This window comes from Trichomycterus rosablanca, chromosome 1, assembly GCF_030014385.1.
Source record: "Trichomycterus rosablanca isolate fTriRos1 chromosome 1, fTriRos1.hap1, whole genome shotgun sequence".
Lineage (NCBI taxonomy): Eukaryota > Metazoa > Chordata > Actinopteri > Siluriformes > Trichomycteridae > Trichomycterus > Trichomycterus rosablanca.
In genome coordinates this window covers 3,805,420-3,825,486 of record NC_085988.1, presented here as the reverse complement: position 1 = coordinate 3,825,486, position 20,067 = coordinate 3,805,420, and the positions used below count along the sequence as shown (strand labels likewise).

General features: G+C 40.7%; 1 pseudogene; it reads left to right on the top strand.

Moving 5' to 3' along the window:
- The window catches only part of LOC134316941 (zinc finger protein 850-like), a 1,214,164-nt pseudogene that overhangs the window by 919,508 nt on the left and 274,589 nt on the right, over nt 1-20,067 (top strand).

The following is a 20,067-nucleotide window of genomic DNA, read 5'->3' as shown; positions in this document are numbered from 1 at the left end:
TATTTTAATAAAGAGATATTTGATATGTTGCTGTTATTAGTGTCACTTCTCTATAAATGTGGCTATGAAATAAAAATGCTTTAGCCTAACTGCAGCGGTGCTAGCACACAGACTTAGGCTAAGCATATGTTTCTGGCTGGTGAAGGCGTCAGGCTCTTTCAGATTGCTGAAATCAAACTGGAGTAAAACTCTACTGAAGGACACCTGAGAGGACTTCTAACTGTAGTGACCAGCTTGAAACAGCAACTTACAGAGAACTTAGACTTGTGAAGACGAACACTAAACCGAGTCGTTCTAAAGGTTTAAATTTAATTCGGTGGATCTCGGAAGATTCTTTTTTTCTAGACCTCAACTTCTCTTCCACACGTTTCTTTTCCTTTCTTCCCTGAACTGGGTAAGGTATTTTTGTTGCTCTGAAAGAGGGCAGACTTTTGGCATCTCTAGCTAAAGAAACTAGTAAAAAGAAAAGAAGGTAAGAGCCAATAAAAGAGCACAAAATAAAAAATAAATAGCCAAAAATGGCCAGAGCAGATGTGGTGGCAGCCTACCTCACTGGCATCAGCTTCTAGAACCAAGGATTAGATGGTTAAAAGAAGATCGTAATGGTAAAAGGGTGCCGTACAACTGGGATATGACCAGTAAAGTGGCAGAGGAATCAGCTAGTAAAATACTTGGTGTAGACAGAGGAACAAAGTAAAAGAGACTTCGAGGTGGAAGTGCAAAAAAAATTAACTTGCCAAAAAATAACTGGTATCTCCAGAAAGGTGAAGAGAGTGGACAGAAGTACGAGGAGATGTGGAGTAAGGCAGAGAGAGGAGTGATGAAGGCTGAGTAAAGGATGTATGGTGAGCTGAATAAGAAGTTGGAGACTAAGGAAGGTAATTGGAGGGATTTACCAGACAGTAGAACAGAGTTAGAATAATAAAGGATGCAGACGGGAATGTGCTGATAAATGAGGACAGTGTTCTGAGAAGATGGAAGGAGTTTATTGAGATGATGATGAATGAAGAAAGCTGGAGAGAGAAGGTTGGAGAACGTACAGATAGTGAGCCAGAGAGTGCCTTGGATTAGCAAGGAGGAAGTGAGGGCAGCTAAAAAGAAAATGAAGAGTGGAAAGGCAGTTGGCTCAGATCACATGGTGAAGACATGAAGATGTTTAGGAGAGATGGTTGTGGAGTTTTTAAGCAGATGAACAAAATGATGGAATGTACGAGGATGCCTGAGGAGTGAGAATGAAGCGAAATTGTTCCAGTTTTTAAGAATCAGGGTGATGTGCAGAGCTGCAGCATCTACAGAGGAATAAAGTTCATCAACCTCAGCATGAAGATCTGGAGAAGAGAAAAAAAAAACTAGGTTGAGAAGATAGGTGAGGATTTGTGAGCAGCATTATGGTGTGTTGATGGAGAAGTAGTGGAAGGCCGGACTCAGAGCTGGTCCATGATGCAGTTCCCCCTCCACTTTGAACCTCACTGCTGGTCTTCATATGATACGGTGTTAAGGGCAGGAATGAGGAAGGACGGACTACATGACTGGTGAGGTCTGGTACGGTGTAGGACCTGAAGGCGGTGGCACTGACTAAAATACAGGAGAGGGAGTTGGAGGTGGCAGAGATGAAGATGCTGCAGAGATGAAGATGCTGCAGAGATGAAGAACAAGTTCATTAGAGGTGCAGCACAGGAAGGATATTTCAGAGACAAAGTTAGTGAGGTGAGTTTGAGATGTTTGAGATGTTCAGAGGAGAAATAAAAGTTACATGAGGAGAAGAGTTGTGAGCATGGAGCCACCAGGCAGGAGTAGTAGAGGAACACCAAAGAGGAGGTTTTAGGGTGTGGTGAAGGAGGAACGCAGGAGTAGTAGAGGAACACCAGAGAGGAGGTTTTAGGATGTGGTGAAGGAGGAACGCAGGAGTAGTAGAGGAACACCAGAGAGGAGGTTTTAGGATGTGGTGAAGGAGGAACGCAGGAGTAGTAGAGGAACACCAGAGAGGAGGTTTTAGGATGTGACGAAGGAGGAACGCAGGAGTAGTAGAGGAACACCAGAGAGGAGGTTTTAGGATGTGGTGAAGGAGGAACGCAGGAGTAGTAGAGGAACACCAGAGAGGAGGTTTAGGATGTGGTGAAGGAGGAACGCAGGAGTAGTAGAGGAGCACCAGATAGGAGGTTTAGGATGTGGTGAAGGAGGAACGCAGGAGTAGTAGAGGAGCACCAGAGAGGAGGTTTAGGATGTGGTGAAGGAGGAATGCAGGAGTAGTAGAGGAGCACCAGAGAGGAGGTTTAGGATGTGGTGAAAGAGGAATGCAGGAGTAGTAGAGGAGCACCAGAGAGGAGGTTTAGGATGTGGTGAAGGAGGAACGCAGGAGTAGTAGAGGAGCACCAGAGAGGAGGTTTAGGATGTGGTGAAGGAGGAATGCAGGAGTAGTAGAGGAACACCAGAGAGGAGGTTTAGGATGTGGTGAAGGAGGAATGCAGGAGTAGTAGAGGAACACCAGAGAGGAGGTTTAGGATGTGGTGAAGGAGGAATGCAGGAGTAATAGAGGAACACCAGAGAGGAGGTTTAGGATGTGGTGAAGGAGGAATGCAGGAGTAGTAGAGGAGCACCAGAGAGGAGGTTTAGGATGTGGTGAAGGAGGAATGCAGGAGTAGTAGAGGATCACCAGAGAGGAGGTTTAGGATGTGGTGAAGGAGGAATGCAGGAGTAGTAGAGGAACACCAGAGAGGAGGTTTAGGATGTGGTGAAGGAGGAATGCAGGAGTAGTAGAGGATCACCAGAGAGGAGGTTTAGGATGTGGTGAAGGAGGAATGCAGGAGTAGTAGAGGAGCACCAGAGAGGAGGTTTAGGATGTGGTGAATGAGGAATGCAGGAGTAGTAGAGGATCACCAGAGAGGAGGTTTAGGATGTGGTGAAGGAGGAATGCAGGAGTAGTAGAGGAGCACCAGAGAGGAGGTTTAGGATGTGGTGAAGGAGGAATGCAGGAGTAGTAGAGGAGCACCAGAGAGGAGGTTTAGGATGTGGTGAAGGAGGAATGCAGGAGTAGTAGAGGAACACCAGAGAGGAGGTTTAGGATGTGGTGAAGGAGGAATGCAGGAGTAGTAGAGGAGCACCAGAGAGGAGGTTTAGGATGTGGTGAAGGAGGAATGCAGGAGTAGTAGAGGATCACCAGAGAGGAGGTTTAGGATGTGGTGAAGGAGGAATGCAGGAGTAGCAGAGGAACACCAGAGAGGAGGTTTAGGATGTGGTGAAGGAGGAACGCAGGAGTAGTAGAGGAGCACCAGAGAGGAGGTTTTAGGATGTGGTGAAGGAGGAATGCAGGAGTAGTAGAGGAACACCAGAGAGGAGGTTTAGGATGTGGTGAAGGAGGAACGCAGGAGTAGTAGAGGAACACCAGAGAGGAGGTTTAGGATGTGGTGAAGGAGGAATGCAGGAGTAGTAGAGGAGCACCAGAGAGGAGGTTTAGGATGTGGTGAAGCAGGAATGCAGGAGTAGTAGAGGAACACCAGAGAGGAGGTTTAGGATGTGGTGAAGGAGGAATGCAGGAGTAGTAGAGGATCACCAGAGAGGAGGTTTAGGATGTGGTGAAGGAGGAATGCAGGAGTAGTAGAGGAACACCAGAGAGGAGGTTTAGGATGTGGTGAAGGAGGAACGCAGGAGTAGTAGAGGAACACCAGAGAGGAGGTTTAGGATGTGGTGAAGGAGGAATGCAGGAGTAGTAGAGGAACACCAGAGAGGAGGTTTAGGATGTGGTGAAGGAGGAACGCAGGAGTAGTAGAGGAACACCAGAGAGGAGGTTTAGGATGTGGTGAAGGAGGAATGCAGGAGTAGTAGAGGAGCACCAGAGAGCAGGTTTAGGATGTGGTGAAGGAGGAATGCAGGAGTAGTAGAGGAACACCAGGGAGGAGGTTTTAGGATGTGGTGAAGGAGGAATGCAGGAGTAGTAGAGGAGCACCAGAGAGGAGGTTTTAGGATGTGGTGAAGGAGGAATGCAGGAGTAGTAGAGGAGCACCAGAGAGGAGGTTTAGGATGTGGTGAAGGAGGAACGCAGGAGGTTGGTGTGATGGAGGAGGAGGTTCAGGACAGGACGAGATCCCGACGTGCATCACAGAAATGATCCTGATATTTATCACAGCTGAAGAGACTCGATATCCTCTAAACTCTCTCCAGTTTAAAGCTGCAGCTACTTTCTTACCTAATAGCATCTGAGTCCATGATGATGTAAAGCTTGCTCGATTGTGGACAGTGTCAGTCATGTTTCAGCAGCTTCTAACTCATGGCAGACTCATTATTATTAATCTGTCATCATATCTGAGGTAAATGTTAATGTTCCCAATATGGCTGACCACACTGAATTGTGTTAGCATACATGCTAAGTCTAAATTCTGCTATTGTAGCTAAATAAAAAACTTTATTAGTTATCTGTCATCATATCTGAGGTAAATGTTAATGTTCTCAATATGGCTGACCACACTGAATTGTTTTAGCATACATGCTAAGTCTAAATTCCGTCATTGTAGCTCAACAAAAACCGTTATTAGTTATCTGCCATAAGATAATCCTTTATTAGTCCCTTAGTGGGGAAATTCACAGTGTTGCAGCAGCGAAGGGACAGTAAAGCACAAAAAATAGACAATAAAAAGTACAGTGTATAACAATAATAATAAAAATAAATATATTTGAAAAAATATTTACAAATAATTACAAATAATTGCACATGGGAAAAAGTTGCACATTGTTATGAATAATAATTTAAAGTGTGTGTGTGATCTGTCTGGAGCAGTGCTGGTTATACAGTCTAACAGCAGCTGGAAGGAAGGACCTACGATACCGCTCCTTCACACATTTAGGGTGAAGCAGCCGGTCACTGAAGGAGCTGCCCAGTGCTGCCAGAGTCTCATGCATGGGGTGGGAGTCGTTCTCCAGCATGGATGCCAGCTTGTTATAAAGTTATAAATATGCTGAAGTTATGAATAAAAAACAGTTTTTTATTATGTAATACAAAGTAAAAGTGTCAGTTTAAAAGTTGTAGTGTGTAATGTGGGTTACACTTGATAAAATACAACTTGTTTTGGAGCAATTTGATGAATATTTTAAAAGCTATTGAAGTTATTAATATGCTGAATACTTTAAATTCTATTGAAGTTATGAATAAAAATCAGTTTTTTATTATGTAATACAAAGTAAAAGTGTCAGTCTCTGCTTGTTAAGTGTGATGTCACGAACGATGTTAGGACCATTTCTGGGGCCAAACGCAACTTTACTCCCAATCGCAAACGACTATGGCTGAACCTGTGAACCTTTTTACCTTTACTTCTTTCTTTAGTGAGGCACCATTGAGGGTTAAAAAAGGTCTAAACTCTTTTAACTCACTCAAATAGAGTGATGAGTGTAAGTGTTCTTCCAGGTGGTATATTCAGGGGTAGAGTCCAGGCATCCATGAAAAAGATGATTTACGAAGTTGAGCTGAGTTAGAAGGTAGACGGATTAGCCAGGTTCGCTAATTAGCATTTAAAGATGATATGTCATGTTCTGACTGAGGTATTTGTATAATAAATGCACAGGACTGCTATAACTTTGGACGTAAATGATGAAAACCTAAATATGAAGGCTTTTGTGGGATTAGTAAAGTTAATAGCTAATGATCTGCCACTTCGTAGCTAGGTAGTGCTAGCGCTACAGAAATATCTTTAGGCTGCTATTTTAAATACAGCACTGATAAGGTCTTGAAGATGTGTTAGAGACAGCGAGGATTAAATTTTGTTCAATATAGGTGCATGTTGAGGGTCAGTCAGTGAGGTACAGCACCTGCGAGTGCCCAATCGGCAGAGACAAGTGCCCTCATATGGCAGCCTTGTTGATTTGGGTTTAGAGAAACGTGTTCCGCACTGACGTGGAATGCTCGTGGAAGAGGGTGAAGACATCGAAAACGGACGAAATTGCAGCCAAGCGGGTGTCTGAGATGACACCATCCACAACACGAGGTTAGTAATTAATTTGCAAGTGATGCTGATGTTGTGTGGTTTATTTGCTTAACGCTAGGTGGATTAAAGCAGGGTTTTCCCTAACCCGGTCCTAGAGGACCTCTTGCCCTTCACATTTTAGTTTTTACCCTGCTCCCAACACACCTGATCCAACTAATCAGCTGATTAACAAATCCCTTTTGGAGACGAAGCTGGTATGGTAGAGCAAGAAACTACTAAAATGTGCAGGGGTCCTCCAAGACCACTGGGTTAAAGCGGTTGTGAGAATAAATAGTATTTATTAAACAATGCTAACATAGTCACATTGTTCTGTGGTACTACTGAACAGTCATGAATTTAAGATTTATCTTCATATTGACATTTTAGTTGGCCAGACAGAGATCTTTTCTGAATCCTTAAAATATTGTTAATCTGACATACTGCATGAAGAGTGTAGTGTACACTGTGAGTTTAAAAGACGGTTGGTAGTATTACTTATTTTATTTCAGCTGGAATCAAAAGACCTGTCACACAGGAGGACAAAGAATGGGCACTGGCATCTTTGTCACAACTTGGGCGTTTCATTGGAATGGGGTGGATTTTGAGTCCTGAACCGCCTCAGGTACGAATTCTGTCTCTTGCAGTTTGATTTGCCCACCATGTTTCCAGAAACATCACATATGCTATGTTAAGTCATTAACGATTTGGTCATTATGCAATTTAGCAGATGATGAGAAGCAGCAGATCGAGGCAGCAACAGTTGGGTAAGCAAAGAACCCTTTATGGTAAGAAAGTGCATTAATAAAAACTGCTGTGGCCCTGGGAACTCAATGCACTGCAACATACAATGTATGCAGATAGACAAAACACAAATTAAGAATATATCAATTTGACAACCTATGCACTTCATTTAGAAAACATGCTGCAAATTCATATGTTGTGATGTGTTGTCTGAATTTGCTGCAGATTTTCTAAATGCTTTGTATGGGCTGTCGGGTAGATGTTTTCTTGATTTGCTTTCATTTTATGTCTAAAGTATTTGCATGTTTTCTTAAGTCATAATGCATTGAGCTCTTAGCATCACTGTGCCAAATAAGATACAAGCTGAAATAATACAAAACTAGTAATTGCAACTTGCCTTTTTTTAAAATAACAGGTCGGCATTTCGCAAGAAACGTATCACGGCAAGCAACTTTGGTGTGGTCATGGCAGCAGTCAAGCGGAAGTCTTACCCCCCCCCCCTTATTCAAAACCCTGCTTGGCCATTACAATGTCAAAGGCGGATCTAAAGTTAGAAGTGGATAAGTGATTTAACTTATCAGTGTATCTAAGATTAAGTGACAATTTTTGTGTTTTTATTAAAGGCATGTGCTTGGGGAATCCTCCATGAGCCAAAGGCAAAGCAGCAGTACACAGAGCGCACTGGTGTCGGTATCCAGGAGAGGGGACTGTTCCTGTCTGATAGAGGCCTGCTTGGTGGATCTCCAGATGGGACAGTATCTGGAGATTGCATTATTGAGGTGAAATGTCCATGGTCGGCCAGAACCAAGACTATTCTGCAGGCAGCAGAGAGTCAGGACTTTTTTCTGGAGTTGGAGGAGGTGACTGGTTCCCTAACACTAAAACCAACTCACCACTATTGGCATCAGATCCAGGGCAACCTACACCTGACTAGAGCTAACTGTTGTCATCTGCTTGTATGGACTCCTTTTGACTTTGTGATTCTGCCAGTGCTCGTAGACCCAACATGGGTGGTTAACATTGACATCCTGGAAACATTTTATAAAGACTGTTTCCTACCACACATTCCGTCACAGACTTAATTAATTTGCATTTGTAATTTATTGGACAAATTGATTAATTAAATTGATTAATTTATAATTAATAATAAATTATGTATTGTATAATTTATATATGTTTTATATATATTATTATAATTATAATACTTAATAAATAGACTTTAGCACTGACCTGTTGAAGCAATATGAGACACAGCACTGTGTTATATTGATAATACGAGGGACCCGGATGTGATGTTTCATGAGGTCGATACATCACGTCTTAACAAGCCCATAGGCTAGGCTTAAACTTAGAAAGGTTTTAATGTAAAAAGGTTTAAATTGTGGCTGAAATCGAAGTAAAAATAAATACACAGACACAAGGAGAATGGTTTTACTGTTGTGCTTTATTAGTTTTATTAGTGCACACATTGATCTTCAGTATTTACCCAGAACACCTTTCTGAGGTCGACGTGGAGCTTTTTCACGTTTACAGTAAACAGCACCCGGTTCTGTTCTTCTGATTTTGCGGCCGCGATCTCGAGTGCCTTGTGTGATCTTCTTCTCTTGCATTGTGTCCTCTGGGTCACCTCGACCTATCAGCTGCTTTCTTTCCTCATCCAGAGGTTGGTCATGTTTCAGCACAACAGTGGTTGAGTCCTTCTCATCAGGGTGGACATTCTTCATCTCAATGACCTCAGCTTTTGCTTCCACGTGCACCTCGTTTATCATTTCAGATCCTAAAATAAAATAATGATATAGATCAGATCCCACAGTGGCTTCAGTATGTGGACGCATGTTGATCTTTTTTACTTTTATTTACCGTAATTATCCTTCTTTTTGTAATTTATCTTCCGGCCGCGTCCCCGGGTTCCTCTCCTGGTCTTTTTTCTCCTGCCGTGTTCTCTGGTGATACCACCATCATCACCTTTGCTGAATAAATCAGCTTCAGTGTCTCTTCCGCTCTCCTCAGACTCAATCAGGCTGGTCTTCTCCAGGTTCTTTAGGGCTTCAGCCTCAGCCTCGAGCTCTCTGACAGGCAGAAGCATCTCAGCAACGTCCCCAGTTTCATCCAGGCTGGTGTTAACCAGGACTTCAGGCTCAGCTTCGAGCTCTCTGACAGGCAGAAGCATCTCAGCATCACCCTTGGTCTCATCCAGGCTGGTGTTAACCAGGGCTTCAGGCTCAGCTTTGAGCTCTCTGACAGGCAGAAGCATCTCAGCAACGTCCCCGATTTCATCCAGGCTGGTGTTAACTTCAGGCTCAGCTTTGAGCTCTCTGACAAGCAGAAGCATCTCAGCATCACCCCTGGTCTTACCCAGGCTGACATCCATGGTCTCATCCAGGCTGAACAGAGAATTGGCCTCAGAGTTGAGCTCTTCCTCAGGCTAGAGCATGTCAGTTTCAATCCTGGTCTCATCCAGGATGACGTCTCTAGTCTCATCCAGGCTGATATTTGTCAGAGATTTGGCCTCAGCTTTGAGCTCTTTCTCAGCCAGGAGCATCTCAGTATTGCCCCTGGTCTCATCCAGGCTGGAGTGTAGCTCCAGACCCTCGTCCCCTTCTGGCTGCTGGGGCACTTGGCCCTCCAAAGCCTCCTTCAGCATCTTTCTTGCTTTGGGCTTACGGTTCTTCTTAAAGATATTCTTCCACTTTTTCTTTCCCTTTTTCTTGTCTGCAGAAGAAAGATTATCATCCCAGGGTTTATCCAGGCTGATATAACTGGGCTTATCCAGGGGATGTATATCAGAGAATCGGCCTCAGAATCGAGCTCTTCCTCAATTAAGAGCATGTAAATATTGTGCCTGGTCTTATCCAGGCTGGAGCATAGCTCCAGACCCTCATCCCCTTTTGGCCCTCCAGAGCCTCCTTCAGCAGCTTTCCTGCTTTAGGCTTACGGTTCCTCTTGAAGATGTTCTTCCACTTTTTCTTCTCTTTTGCCTCGTTTATGTTGGGCATCTCCGGCTCGGCGAAGCTGGAAGAGCCCTGGCAAAATATCGGAAACCAAGTGAACAGATGATCTATAATCGCAACTGTTCTCTTCGCTGTCTAAACACAGAATGATGAGAATGCAGTAGCGCGCTGCCTTATATACACTTCTACAGGTATGACATCACAGTAGAATAAATAAAATAATCATTTAAAACATATTTCTGATTACATGTAACATTTTCCAAACAGATGAGACGCTCGCAGATTAAAAAGTTAAAGCGTGGTTTATTAAAGAAGATGATCTGTCAAGTGGGGGCTGATTGGTTGGCGTAATCACATAATCAGCAATTGTATTTTGGGAAATGTCGTCCAGAAAGTAGGCAGATCCATGCTTGAAGACTGACTAGGGGCAGCTGCTTGGTTAAGAGGCGTGACATTACACAGGGTGTCTTTGTTTGTACTTTTTAATGTGAAACTTTTAAAACAAAATTTGCATTAATTTTTCACAGCCCAATAATACATGAAACTGTACCAAATAGATAATTCAGTTCATTTAAATTCTTACTGTCTCTCAGAGTAATTGTACTGTGTTTTATTTATCAGTCCAATCTCAGTACAGAGATCAGATTCTCCAGTACTCAGCTGTATCTCCATGAAGAGTGATAGATCTATGGATCTTCCTCTGTGGTTTAGACATATAGATCCTTTATCTGGACCCATGTAAGAGCTCCTCACAGTTCAGTATATAATGTGTATAGTGTGTGTGTGTGTGTGTGTGTGTGTATTGTTTATATAATCTAATCTATACAGTGGGGAAAATAAGTATTTGATACACTGCAGATTTTGCAAGTTTTCCCACCTACAAAGAATGGAGAGGCCTGTAATTTTTATCGTAGGAACACTTGAGAGACAGAATCTTAAAAAATCCAGATAATCACATTGTATGATTTTTAAATAATTAATTTGCATTTTATTGCATGAAATAAGTATTTGATACAATGGAAAAACAGAACTTAATATTTGGTACAGAAACCTTTACAGAGGTCAGACGTTTCCTGTAGTTCTTGACCAAGTTTGCACACACTGCAGCAGGGATTTTGGCCCACTCCTCCATACAGATCTTCTCCAGATCTTTCAGGTTTCGGGGCTGTCGCTGGGCAACATTGAGTTTCAGCTTCCTCCAAAGATTTTCTATTGGGTTCAGGTCTGGAGACTGGCTAGGCCACTCCAGGACCTTGAAATGCTTCTTACGGAGCCACTCCTTAGTTGCCCTGGCTGTGTGTTTCGGGTCATTGTCATGCTGGAAGACCCAGCCACGACCCATCTTCAATGCTCTTACTGAGGGAAGGAGGTTGTTGGCCAAAATCTTGCTATACATGACCCCATCCATCCTCCCTTCAATACGATGCAGTCGTCCCGGGATTACACATCCCCTTTGCAGAAAAGCACCCCAAAGTATGATGTTTTTCAAGGCTGGAATGGGCTACATTTGGCAGCCCTTTATTACTTACTTTAGAGATCTCCCCGAGTTGGTGGTTGGGGGGGTAACCCCTTTTTATTGTATGTTTTTTTATTGTATGTATATTTATATAGATGTCTGTATTTGTGTTTCCAATCTTACTTCGAAAAGAGATGACTTTTGTATGACTTTGATATGTATTTTATGCTTTTGCTGTTCATCAATAAAAAGATCGGGGGGGGGGGGGGGGGGGGGGGGGGGTTGATATGAGTCATTTCTGAAATGTTTTAGCTGGAACTGATTTGTAGGTGTGGATGTTTGTGTTTGTTTTACTGTGTTTGTGTGTGTGTGTAACCTGTTCTACCTGAAACTCGACTCTACATGTTTGTTTTTGATACTGAAAGTATTTAAAGCGTCTCTGAAATGTTTTCGTTGGAAGTGTATTTATTATAATTTATTATTAATAAATAATTAATTTATTATTAAAGTATTTACAGCATTTCTGAAATGTTTTCGCTGGAACTGATTTGTAGGTGTGGATGTTTGTGATTGTTTTTACTGTGTTTGTGTCTTGATACTGAAAGTATTTGGAGCGTCCACACCTTCACACAGAACATTTTTATAACAGAGATACAAAAAAGATCTGTAATTATTGTACAGAGCAAATTCAGATAAATAAAAAAATAAAGGTGGTCCTATAATGTTTTGATTATGAGTTATTATATATGGTGCTACACTGTTTATATATATGTGGCTTTCTCCCTGTTATAAAGGGTTTGCTTAAACTTTTCAGTAGAATTTCGGAAGGATTTTCAGGATAGATATTTGGGATATGGGGGGTGGGGAGATTTATCTGTTATGTTTTTTTTTTTGGGTGCCCCTCCCCTTGCTCTCTCTCTCATCATCTGCCAATTTATCACATTTGTCAGATTACCTTGTGCCCAATTAATTTCCTGATCAGTTTTTATAATGAACCGGAAAGTAGATCACGAGGTTAGGTTCATTTCCTAACATGTTAAGGGACTGCAGTCTCCTCTTAAAAATGTGAAAGTATTTTCCCATCTTAAACAGATGAACGCAGACATTGTTTTTCTCCAGGGAAACACATCTGTCCAAAGTTGAACACACCAAGATTCTGCGCTAAACTTGCTCCTCTTTTATTGGAAATGTTTAATGAATCCTTTCAATATGGTAGACTACCGCCAACAATAACTCAAGCTACTATTGCAATTTTGTTAAAGAAAGATAAAGACCCCACTTCTTGTAATTCTTACAGACCGATAAGCCTTTTGTGTTGCAAACATAAAATTTTAGCCAAAATACTGGCCAAGTGTATTGAAAACATCTTACCGTTGATTTTTTTCATTGAGTGGGATTATATGTTTTTCATTTTGGTTGAATTTGGGTTTGGAGACCGGCTTATCTCCTGGGTTAAATTGCTCTACACCTCACCACAGGCAAGTGTAAGCACTAATTCGATTTGTTCCCCTTGTTTCCCCTATATCGTGGGACTCGCCAGGGTTGTCTTTTATCCCTGTTGCTTTTCGCCTTGGCATTGGAGCCCTTGTTTATTGCCCTTTGGTATTCTAAGACAAGATTTAGAGAGTAAAATCTCCCTTTATGCTGATGTCTTATTGCTGTACCTCAGAGACCCCCTGGAAACTATTCCAGTAGTTGAATCCATACTGAAAGAGTTTGGCGCTTTTCAGGATATAAATTAAACTTTCAAAAAAGTGAGTGCTTTTCCTTTTTTTAACTCATGCTGCCATCCCTTTCCGTGTTTTACCAGAGGGTTTTAGGTACTTGGGTATCAACGTCACTGATAACATGCCCACCATCCTGCGTGCAAATTTTTCCCTTAATTGCTAAAATGTACGGCGATGTTCAGAGATGGAATTCTCTCCTGCTTTCTGAGTTCAATGTGAAAAAAAAAATAGGTAGGATATTCATTTTTAATTTTAATGCCTTCCTGTATACCTGCCCAAATCTTTCTTTAAAGGTATTGATGAGACCATCACCAGTTTTCTTTGGTCAGGAAAGGTTCCTCAGATCAGGAGGTGGTCTATCCTACAGAAACCCAGAACGGATGGCGAATTAGCACTCCCCATTTTTTTTTTTCCATTACTACTTGGCTGCCAATGCCCAAAAGATCTGCTTTTGGCTTCATTTACCAGATACAGGATGGTGTAGACTAGAATCTTTGTCCTGCCATTCTACCTCCCTGTCTGCCTTGGTTTTTTCATCTCTGCCGTTGTCCCAACAACGACACACAAGACAATCCTGTGGTTCTGTTGACGTTGAGAATTTAGGCTCAGCTTAGAGGCTTAAGCAAATCTCAAGCTGCTTCAGAGCTGACTCCTATTAGTCAAAATCACTTGTTTACTCCTTCTCTAACTGACTCCACCTTCTTACAATGGTCTAAAATGGTTGATCACTAGCTTTCGTGACATGTACGAGGACAATGTTTTCTGTAGTTTTGAAAAGTTAGGTACCAAATTCAACCTCCCCCCCACAAATTTCTTCCGCTACTCACAAGTCCGCCCAAACACTTTTCACTTCTTTTACCCTAAAGCCAGAGAATAGACCCTGGGAGGCGGTATAAAAACTGAAACCTGACTCAAAAGGCTTGCTATCAAAAATAAATAATTGCATAGCGACTCCCCGTCTGGAGGTGGATTTCGATTGTTATTAGCCAGACGAAGGATTCTCTTGAGCTGGAAGTCGCTGTGGCTAAAGGATATAATTGTTTCTCTTAATCTGGAGAAGATTAAGTTTAACCTGAGGAGCTCTGCAAATAAATTTGATAAGATTTGGCAGCCCTTCATTACTTACTTAAGAGATCTTCCTGAGTTGGTGGTCGGGGGGAGTGGAGGGGTAACTCTTTTTTATTGTATGTTTTTTTTTATTGTTTGTATATTTACAAACAATGATAGCTCGGGGCCAGTGATAGCTCGGTGGTTAAGGTACTGGACTAGTAAGCAGAAGGTTGCCGGTTCAAGCCCCGCCACCACCAAGTTGCCACTGTTGGGTCCCTGAGCAAGGCCCTTAACCCTCAATTGCTCATCGTGTTCCGCTCATTGTGTAAGTCGCTTTGGATAAAAGCGTCTGCTAAATGCTGAAAATGTAAAATGTATTTATATGTATGTCTGTATTTGTATTTTTAATCTCCCTTTGAAAAGAGATGACTTTTGTATGACTGTGATATGTATGTTATGCTTTCGCTGTTAAGACATCAATAAAAAGATTTCTGAAATGTTTTTGCTGGAACTGATTTTTAGGTGTGAATGTTCGTGTTTGTTTCCTTCTGTTTTACTGCCGGAAGTGTTTTCTTATGAAGCTTGACTCTACCTGTTTCTTCTTAATACCGAAAGTATTTGGAGCATCCACACACAACATTTTTATGAGAGAGATACAAAAAAGATCTGTAATAATTGTACAGACCAAATGCAGATAAATAAAACTATAAAAATCTTGTATGATTTAATTTAAAGATGCAAAACATTTACAGCATTGAGCGGACGCTTTTATCCAAAAGGACTTACAGTATACAGTCTAAGCAAATGAGGGTTAAGGGGCTTGCTCAAGGGTCCAACACTGGTGTGGTTTGAACCAGCAGCCTATTATTATAATGAGACAGAAACATGGGTAATAGATTTATTTTAAAATGTGAGGTGTAAATAAATTCAAGTATCCAAAACTATTTATTTACTGCTGTCAGATGTTTGTGTATAAAATTTTAACCGCTGTAATGCCAGATTCATATTCAAGGTTCTTTCTTCTCGTTCTCAATAATTAAACATAAATTAATAAAATTTCAACTCACTCTGCAGTGAACAAGAAACAACATCAAATTAAATGTTCTTAAAAAGTTCCTCCGTGGTTTTCCGCGTTATGTCAGAGCCAGAGTAGACGTGTGGAGGCACCGCTCGTGCAGACTGCACACATTTCGTTAATATAAAGCATCTTCTACCTGTTTTTGAATAGTAACAAGTAGGAGATAAGTTACAGAATTATATCTGTATACGTGATGTAACGCAATTTGAAAGAAAAAACTACTTTGAAAACGACTTCTGGAACCCAAACATCCGCCATTGAGCGAATGTTTTCAGCTAAAACAGCTACAACGGGTAATGCTAATATGGGCACAGAGCATCATTGCTCTCCTTCAGGGGGCCCGATGTGTCCCCGTTCCGCTAGTACAGGGGTGTCAGAACTCACGGCCCGCGGGCCAGATCCGGCCCGCCACGTCATTTCATCCGGCCCGCGAGAGGTTTAACGACTGTATGATTGTTGTGATGGTTCGAGTCATTACAGAGACGCACTTATAATTTAATGAGTTTAATTTAACTCCTGCGCCTTTAAGAGACAACTGGTGTCATCGTAGTCATGGCAACTAACTTTAACCTTCGCTGAGAAGCCATGTGACTTTTACGCCAGAAGAACGCAGGGTAGCGTAGTCAGTAACGTAAACAATAATAATAAATACAGATAATTATTTTGCTGTATAATACAGAAGCATTGTTTGTAGTGGCGTTTATATTCTCAGTTGTTTGTAAATGTTTACTGAGTATACCACAGTGTTTTAGTTACAAATTTACCGTAATTAACTGTTACCTTTACTATAGCAATAAGTATCTTATTAATAAGTATCAAAATGCTAACTCATTAGCGCTATTTTATGTTTGGTTAAATCTTATAGTGTACCAGATGTAACACTTAACTACAGCTGTGAGCTTTTACTGTATTTGTATTTTTGTACTGTATTGTTTTTATTGTTTGTATTTTTACTTCATTTTGATGCACACAGTGTATCACACAGCTGGGAAGCAAATAAAACCGACTGTATTCTGAAGAGAGCTGTCTGTCTGTCTGTCTGTCTGTCCAGCTGAGAAAGGGGGATAAGTTATTAGTGAGTGCAGAATAATTGTCTTAAAATACACTGTAAAATCCTAAATAAACTGCATCTTTCAAAATGCATGCTGATTTTGTGACCTGCAAAGTGACACAGCCGGCCAGTAGATGATGCTAAGAAATATTTACACATAATTCTAAAATGTACAAGAAGATAATTATGAAAATTAAGCAGAAGGAGAAAATTTTATGAAAGTGAAAACAAGTTTGTGCTTTAGGAAGAAAAACTGGTGCATCTCTTGTGCTATGAGGCCGTGTCTGTGGTAAAGGAGGACAATATAAATGCAGAATTCAGCCTCTAAGACAGACTGCAATCACAGAAGGATACGTTACAGTCGGCCCTTTGAGGGCCACCATAATGACGATGTGGCCCTCGGTGAAAATGAGTTTGACACCCCTGGGCTAGTACATCAGAGGAAGAAGCCTTTAAAAAAAAGCCTTCAGTTTAAGCCTTTAAAAATCTTGTTCTAGATCACAATGGCAGCTCCATTATTTTTTTCAGGTTTTCTTTTTCAAATTCCTGTTTTACTTGTCAATGTTTACGCCCCAAATTGGGATGATGTAGCTTTTATGAATGGGCTTCTCTTTCCTGACCTGGATACACATAAAATTATTTTTGGAGGTGATCTTAATTGTGTTGTGAATCCCTTGCTTGATCTTGCACTATGATCTCTAACTCAATTGATTTTTTTTAGCTACTAATAAATCCGAACTAATATCCAACTCCATCTTGTGAGAATCGCTGAAGGCAATTTTAAGGGTTAAAATTATTTAATATGCGGCGTATGAGAGAAGGAAGAGATTAAAACGGATGGGGGACCTGTCCATATCTATATCGACAGATTATATATATAGATTATATATAGACATATATATTATATATATTTATAGACATACAGATAGTGACTCCCCGTCTGGAGGCAGATTTCGCAATCAGGGCCAAATGGGAAGAAGTTTTGGGGTGGAGTTAAGAGAGGAGTGGTGGTCAAGAGCCTTAAAAATGAGCCGTTTCTGAGATGTTTGTTCTTGATACTGAAAGTATATGGAGCGTCCACACCTTCACACAGAGCCTTAAAATCATAAAAAATATTTTGTTTCTACCTGAGAGAAAACAGACTGATCACTACAGGTGAGATTTATTTCTTACAGCAGACCATTTTATTATAAAAATAAGATAATTAATGAAGGTTTTCAGTATCAGGACATAGTTCTGGTAACTCTCTGTCTTCAGTAGCATCAGTTTATATGTTTAATTATTGTACAGACACTTATTATCAGCTAAACACATTATGGTGAATAATATATTTAACTGAAATGTACAGAATATGTTTTATAAAATCATGTCACTGATCAGTACAGGTGAAATTTCATTCTTACAAAAAAGTATATTACTGTTTCATATACAGTGGGGCCAAAAAGTATTTAGTCAGCCACTGATTGTGCAAGTTCTCCTACTTAGAAAGATGAGAGAGGTCTGTAATTTTCATCATAGCTACACTTCAACTATGAGAGACAAAATGAGGAAAAAAAATCCAGGAAATCACATTGTAGGATTTTTAAAGAATTTATTTGTAAATTATGGAGGAAAATAAGTATTTGGTCAATAACAAACAAGCAAGATTTCTGGCTCTCACAGACCTGTAACTTCTTCTTTAAGAAGCTCTTCTGTCCTCCACTCGTTACCTGTATTAATGGCACCTGTTTGACCTCGTTATCTGTATAAAAGACACCTGTCCACAGCCTCAAACAGTCAACCATGGCCAAGACCAAAGAGCTGTCGAAGGACACCAAGAAGAAAATTGTAGACCTGCACCAGGCTGGGAAGAGTGAATCTACAATAGGCAAGCAGGTTGGTGTGAATAAATCAACTGTGGGAGCAATTGTAAGAAAATGAAAGACCATAAAGACCATTGATGATCTCCCTCGATCCCGTGGGGTCAAAATGATCATGAGAACGGTGAGCAAAAATCCCAGAACTACACGGAGGGACCTGATGAATGACCTGCAGAGAGCTGGGACCAAAGTAACAAAGGGACCATCAGTAACACACTACGCCGAGAGGGACTCAAATCCTGCAGTGCCAGGCGTGTCCCTCTGCTTAAGCCAGTACATGTCCAGGCCCGTCTGAAGTTTGCCAGAGAGCATATGGATGATCCAGAAGAGGATTTGGAGAATATCATGTGGTCAGATTAAACCAAAATGGAATTTTTGGTAAAAACTCGTCATGTTTGGAGGAAGAAGAATGCTGAGTTGCATCCCAAGAACACCATACCTACTGTGAAGCATGGGGGTGGAAACATCATGCTTTTGGGCTGTTTTTCTGCAAAGGGGACAGGACGACTGATCCGTGTTAAGGGAAGAATGAACGGGGCCATGTATCGTGAGATTTTAAGCCAAAACCTCCTTCCATCAGTGAGAGCATTGAAGATGGAACGTGGCTGGGTCTTCCAGCATGACAATGATCCCAAACACACCGCTCGGGCAACGAAGGAGTGGCTCCGTAAAAAAGCATTTTAAGGTCCTGAAGCGGCCTAGCCAGTCTCCAGACCTCAACCCCATAGAAAATTTGTGGAGTCCGTGTTGCCCAGCGACAGCCCCAAAACATCACTGCTCTAGAGGAGATCTGCATGGAGGAATGGGCCAAAATACCAGCTACAGTGTGTGCAAACCTGATGAAGACTTACAGGAATCGTTTGACCTCTGTCATTGCCAACAAAGGTTATGTTACAAAGTATTGAGTTGAACTTTTGTTATTGACCAAATACTTATTTTCCACCATAATTTACAAATAAATTCTTTAAAAATCCTACAATGTGATTTCCTGGATTTTTTTTTTTCTCATTTTGTCTCTCATAGTTGAAGTGTAGCTATGAGGAAAATTACAGACCTCTCTCATCTTTCTAAGTAGGAGAACTTGCACAATCAGTGGCTGACTAAATACTTTTTGGCCCCACTGTACTGATGTAAATGTAAACATACTTACAGTCTACTCTACTTACTTCCATGTGTACTTGTGTTATATTTAAGCTGCTGGAACAATGTAATAAATGTTATCTTATAATTTCATAACAGAGATACAAAAAATCTGTAATAATTGTACAGACCAAATGCAGATAAATACATTTATTAAAATCTCATCTGATTTAATTTAAAGATGCTAAACGTTTACAGCATTTAGCAGAAGTTTTTATCCAAAGTTACTTACAGTACACAGTCCAAGCAAATGTAATTAAGGGGCTTGCTCAAGGGTCCAACATTAGTGGGGTTTGAACCAGCAGTGTGTGTGTGTGTGTGTGTGTGTGTGTGTGTGTGTGTGTGTGTGTGTGTGTGTGTGTGTGTGTGTGTGTGTGTGTGAGAACCAACTTATATACACACACATCACTGTTCCTCACCTATTACAAAACTTATCTAAAATGTGTTTTAATATAATAAAGATAAATCTATAATTATTTTACTGCCCAGATAAATACAGTCTCATAAGTGCAGATTTTCAATTAATGTAAAATTTATAGTTGCTGTAAATACAATTATTTTTATTCATCCAACTTATTTGGGCTCAGTGCATAATTTTACAAAAATTTTTTTAATGATTTTGAAGTCTTTGCTATTATTATAATAAGACAGAAACATGGGTAATAGATTAGTTTTAAAATGCGGGGTGTAAATAAGTTCATATATCCAAAACTATTTATTTACTGCTGTCAGATGTTTGTGTATAAAACTTTAACCACTGTAATGTCAGATTTATATTCAAGGTTCTTTCTTCTCATTCTCGATAATTAAACATAAATAAATACAATTCCATCAACTCACTCTGCAGTGAAGAAGAAACAACATCAAATTAAATGTTTTAAAAAAGTTCCTCCATTAATTCTGAGTTCACTGTTTCTTACATCAGAGCTAAAAAATACCTGAAGAGAAACAACAACTGTTTACCTGCATTACAGTTTGTAGTTTACCTGAGCAACCACTTACTACTTTCTGTACCACCTACTACACCTGTATTACAAAATAAAAAATAAAAAATACTATTAAT